Below are 6,000 nucleotides of genomic sequence, written 5' to 3' on the forward strand. Positions count from 1 at the left end.
CCATCAGTTACTGTACCAAGGTATACAGTAACTGATGGGAATAAAAGTTCAAGAAACTAGAGGGTAGCTACTGCCTTTTAACGTAGCATGGACATCAAACAGTAAATGAATGGAGAGTACAACAATCTTTTGAGTGGGTTAAAGAGAGGTGAGTTCAGAGATTCTCCTGTAATAGGCTATCCCTAAGTCTTTGCTGATTCTACGCACCAATCAACCCTCTGACAACTCATATACATCAGCAACTTCCACATTTAAGAGAAGACTTGCACAGTGCCTACTATCTGCCAGGCATCACATCCTGCCACTTCATATGAGTTTTCTCAGTCCTGATGAAAAATATAATGGCAGAGAAACTCTCTATCCACACTCTTTGCAGCTAACGAAAGTAGTTCAGCACCTAATCAGCTAAATATATGTAATAAATTTGAATACAGTTAAAAGTCTGACAACTCACTGAAGAAAAGAAACATTAGAAATTTGTGTTTAAGAAAGAGGGCATCCATCATGAGATTTTTACCTAATTACAGTAAAAGCTGTAAAAAAAAAAAATGTGGATATGGTATAGTCATTGGATATAACAGTTACAGATTTTCATCAAATTAAATTATAACTATTTGATAAGTCATTAGTAAAAAAAAATGATCAAAATGTGTCTTACTACCAAATACATAAATACTTCATGTTCAGAACTAAGATGATTGGCAGGGATAAGAAGGAGAGAATATAACCAGTCACTTAATATGGTTAAAGAACAAATCACTATGCATCTTCCTTACATCCCATAATAGAAAGAAACCCAAACATTCACAGTTCCTAAATCTCAACTTTGAGAAGGGAGCTGGAAAGATTATGGCTAACAGCAGTCTCCACTGTCTCTAAAACTTACCCATCTCCACGTTTCTGTCTCATTCCATGTTTCCTGACTAGTTCAGAGGCTCTCCAAAGTCACTTTACATTAATAGACAATACACACCTGATTTCTACATATTAATAATCCCATGTATGGTTCTTTCCTATAGATCATCACAAAAATGATACTCTGCGGTAGCATAAGTTACTAGAACCATTCTGCTCCTAGAGACTCTACGATTAGAAAACTACAGATATCCCCAAACCACCATTTCCAAAGAAATTACATCTTAGAAAAACAACACCCAAACACATACTAAAAACACTAATCAATACCGCTAAGTGCCAACTGCATAAGAGAAGACAAAAAGGAAGATTAGGGAAGATATCACTGGCCTAACACTGCAAAACCAGAAGAAAACAAAAAAAAAACTTTAAATATCCCCTCTGTTCCTCCCAAGATATATCTTAAACAGGATGCTTAAATTCTAGAAGACTGTTTCCTACTGTCAAAAGCAAGTGTTATACCACCTAACTCATAGAGCTGTCTTATAACAGTATCATTTAAGGTCCACAGACAAAGTGGGCATTTAATAAATTGTAATAGGTACTGTTATTATTGGGAGATTTGAGATACAAATTCAGTTAAAGTCAGTGCTTGTTGAACACTAAGAAGGGAACAGTTAGTAAGAACTGTCAGTCTCCCCTGCAACATGACTAGATGATTAAACACTGGTGTCGTAAGGGCGATATTTTTTAAGCACTCCTTTGATAATGATTAAATTGGGGGTTAAATTTTTTTAGAATTGTTGATACTTAAGATGACTAAAAACCTTGTACATATTTACCCAGAACTGTGCAATTTTCTCATGTAGTCATCTTACTATTATAGTCAATTCTCATCCTATGTAGATTCCTCACATTTCACTTCATCCATAGCAAATCTCACCTTAAAATGAATTAACAATAATATAACTATCCAAAGACCTGTATTTTGTTGTTTATTATTTTCGCATTCCCTCTATTTAGCCTGATAAATTCTTTTAGAAAGCTCTTGGAAACTAAACCACCACTTGCTCCATTCTGAAAAAATATGAACCAAAAAACCATGCCAGAATGATGGTCTATTACCAGCATGAAGGGGATTACAGAGGGGACCCAGAAAAGAAATGCAAAGATTCCCATTTCTTTCCAAGTCACATGTTTAAAAATCTAGATTTATTTCATATAACCAACTGCCAGATTACCACACACTCATATCCAAAAGCAAGTAAAGAAATATGACAAAGCCATGTATAACCTGTTTCATATACTGTTCTGGATCTCCTCTATAAGCATGAATGATAACAAATTGACTATTCTGTTATACTTTGTTTCCTTTAAACTTACTAGCCTTATTTTCATAGGTACTCCCTATCACCTTAGAATCTACACACTTGGATCTTCATATGGTGAACTGACTCATCTGTAAATACTAGGCATTCTAGATGTCCATGGACTGATCACCACCTAATTTTATAGCTTCATTTCCCATAAAAACCTCCTGGCACAGCAGCCTTACCTCCAGTTCAACAGGCCCCACCATACCAAACCAACATGTCCATGCTCAACTGCTCCCTTCGCCTACAAAAATACCACCTCTACACACACACAACCATTTTGATCATTAAAATATTTTAAGGCCTAAATGGAGTATTACCAGCTTTAAACTCGTTTGTAATTCCCAGTCAAAAATTAGTCTCTCTCTCTCACACACACACCATCACCACCACCCCCACACTTCCGTACATCTCTAATAAGCCCCACAGGAGTCCTGTGTTGCAATTATTTCTGTGCGTGTCTGCTTCTCCCTTAAAGGTAACTAACTGGATCTAATTCCTCTTCATGTGTCTACTCTTTCATCCTCAACACACAGTAAAAGTCCCTTGCACAAAGTTTCAGTTTGAACTAAACTATCCCTTTGTTTGAATCCTAGTTCTTTTATTTGAAGTAACAAATGCATCTCATGTGCTGAAGATTTTGTTAATAGTTAATGCTTGCAAATCTAACAATGAAAATATCAATAATTATATAATTCATTAATTTTTCAGTTAACGACCTCTTGGTCAATGAGCACACTAAATCATCAGTAAAAAAAAAAATCATTTTCCAAGATTCCGCCAAAAGTCTCATACACATCAACATTAAAGTTAAACTTTCTGTTCCCCATTCTAAGAACTACTTACACCTGAGGCATATCCAGAAAAGGAAGCTCCCTGAATACCAAAGTGTCTACACACTCTGCTCTGAATCTATACCAAAGCTATGCAGTATATTTTATTACACCTTTCTTCCAATTCCCATAAATATGATTTTCATGTTTTGTACAAACTATATGGTTAATGTATATAAAATATGAAGATAATTTATCTTAGCTCAGAATACAGTTAAAGCAAAAGTTTGGGAATAATTATAAAATACACTAAGTACATCTCTCCACTTCCCTTCCCCCAAAAAGTTACTAAGAATGTCACAAACCAGATCTGATTTTTGGTGGGAGGTGTTTTCTTAAACTGGCCTCACATCTTGCAACTTTTATGATACTCTTCTTTCACAATTTGCTTATTTATAAAGAACGCAAATATTCTTCAAAAACATACACATGGCTTTACTAGTTAGATATTTTTAATTTTAAAAAGTATTCTAAGTCAGATATAGCTTAACCTCTTTTACTCTGTGTGGGCCAATGTCATTCCTATCACAAGAAGTAACTGCAAACGTAAAAGATATTAAGTACTGACTTTTTCTTAACTTATTAAAAATCAGTAGGTTTTTAATTGTCCAATTAAAGTCGATGTTCTAAAACCAAAGGTTAAAAAAGGGTCACTTGCTGACCAGCCTAGGCACTCATTACAACAGAGTTAAAACTAATTCGCACAATGGCAGCAACAGTAGCCATCTCCCACACACACTCTCTCCCACCCATTAACTTTTCCTCCTTCCCTGGGAGAACTGGAACCATCCTAACACAGGCCTAACTACCCCCACCCCAGAAGCAAACACACATCTCCATCACCACCCCGCAGAAAAGAAACGTGGGGATTGTGGACCAAGAGAGCCGACGCTTCTGTGTGTCACTTCCCCTAGCAAGTAGAATAAACAAACAAACCAGCAGCCTAACAGTAACCATCAGAGTAATTTTGTTTCCCCGACTAATGCCTTGGGTAAGTTTTGAGCTAAGTCAAAAGCTCAAAGAAACAGGTAAATCCCTGCCGCGCCCCCCCCCCCCCCCCCCGCCCGCAACCTGCAAACAAATACCCCATCGGGAAGTTTCTCCCCGAAATGAATGCTAGCCCCTGACCCCTCCCTCCAGCCGACCGATAGCTCCCACCCTCTTGCCTAAAATCCCTACTCCGAAGGGAACTGTCTGGACAAACCGAGGGGCGCTGGGGGGCTGCACTCCCGACCTCCCAACCCTCCCCCCAAAAGCCCCTGCGTTTGCCCACCTCGCCCACCTCCCCGCGGTCCCCACTCGCGCCGCCCCACTCGGGCAACTTCTGCGGCCAGCCCGGCCCGCCGCCCGCGGCCCCCTTCCTGCCCAGCGAGCCCGCGGCGCCCTCGCCCCCCGGCCGCGGCCCCCTCCAGCCCCGCGCCTCCGCGCCCCCGCGCGGGTCCTCCTCGCCCACCCCTTCCCGAGGCCCCCGCTGGCGGCGCCGCCCCCGCCCGCACCCCACCCCACCCCACCCAGCCCGGGACCCCAGCCCGCCCAGCCCCACCCGGGCAGGAGGGCGCCGCGGCCGCGCCGAGGCTGCCGGCGGGCCGGGGCCGCCCAGCCAGGCGCCAACGCAGAGGGGGCTTTACCTCAGAGGCGCGGCCGCCAGCGGTGGGTCGGCCCCGGGCGCGGGCGGCGCCCCCCGGTCCGTCAGTCAGTGGCGGCGGGGGCAGCGGCGGCACATTGCTCCCGCCGGCGGCCGGAGGAGGAAAGCGAGCCACGCAGGGAGGGAGCGAGCGAGGTAGAGGGGGAAGGAACGAGCGAGGGAGGTAACGCAGCTCGGCTCGGACTCGGTCCCCTCACTGCTGCCGGTGCGTCCTACCGCCGCCTCTGGCCGGAGAGTCGCCGCCCGGGCCGCTGCTGTCGCCACCGATGCAGCCGGCAATGAATGCACAGCGGCGCCTCCTCGCTTATCCGGAGGTCAAACATCCTTCTGCCTCGGGCATCCGGATCGGCGCCGGACCCGGAAGTGAACGCTTGGGGGAAAAAAATAAAAAAGGGAAGCGTCTCTCCAGCGGCGGCCGCCCCTTGAGCTGCCCGCATCAGCGAAAAGAGCCGAGTACAGCCGAAGGTTACACCGACTTGCTCAGATTGGTCGGTTTGCCGACCGGAAGAAAAGCAGCTTGTTCATTGGCTGGAAAGGCCTATAAAAGTCAAGCCACGCCCCCCCCACCTTCGCACCCGTGGTGCGTGTAGAGATCGTGGAGTAATTGTGGTTACGCGTCTGTTTCCCTGGGTGAGGCCTTGGGAGAAGACGCTTGGCTAGGTCTCTGGCAAGAACTGGGGGAAAATCGCCCATGGTTTAGAGGAGGAATGAAAAGTCCCCCGCTGCTTGAATGAGCAGAGAGCCTAAGGGCGCCATTGTGCCAAGTCAGGTTGCTGAGGCTTTGCCGAGTGTGAGGAGCACACCCCTCCAGGTGCCAAAGAATTTGAAAGCCTGGCCTCAGGGAATGACATCACGGGATTGACTTTTGCCCCCACTTTTTTGTAACTCCAGTGCTGTATCTAGGATTCAGACGCTTAGAAATTGTGGCTCACGTTTGCATTCCATTTCCTGTCTATAGAGAAGTCATTTGTGAGTTCAAGTAATCCTCTCAACTGTATAGTGTGGTAACTGTTATAATTACTGTTATCTATGTAATATTGTCTATCTAGCCAATCTCCTGAAGTTCCTAGAAACCAAACATCACTCAACTCATCAACTCATCAAACTGAAACCGATTCTAACTCTGTTCTCCATCCAGTCCACTCTGCCCAAACAGGGAAGGCAGATTACATTCTTTCTCTTATGGTTGGTTATATAGGAGACCTCTATGGAAATCAATCCACCATGAAGGCATTGTAGAGGACTCAGAAACTATCATTTCTTGGAAACTGTGTCTAAAGCCCTTTCAAAAGTC

General features: G+C 44.3%; 1 protein-coding gene across 6 annotated transcripts in view; it reads right to left on the bottom strand.

The window, feature by feature from the left end:
* The window catches only part of CSNK1G3 (casein kinase 1 gamma 3), a 124,674-nt gene extending 119,685 nt beyond the window's left edge, over window positions 1-4,989 (bottom strand). The window contains exon 1 of one of the 6 annotated variants that reach the window (XM_061150898.1): window positions 4,690-4,989. The gene's annotated coding sequence lies outside the window, so the exon portion shown is untranslated. The remainder of the gene's footprint in view (window positions 1-4,689) is intronic. The other 5 variants (XM_061150899.1, XM_061150900.1, XM_061150901.1 and 2 more) reach the window with 5 other exon arrangements.
* Between the last annotated feature and the right edge of the window lie 1,011 nt (window positions 4,990-6,000).

The sequence above is a fragment of the Dama dama genome, chromosome 9 (assembly GCF_033118175.1).
Source record: "Dama dama isolate Ldn47 chromosome 9, ASM3311817v1, whole genome shotgun sequence".
NCBI classification, from domain to species: Eukaryota; Metazoa; Chordata; class Mammalia; order Artiodactyla; family Cervidae; genus Dama; species Dama dama.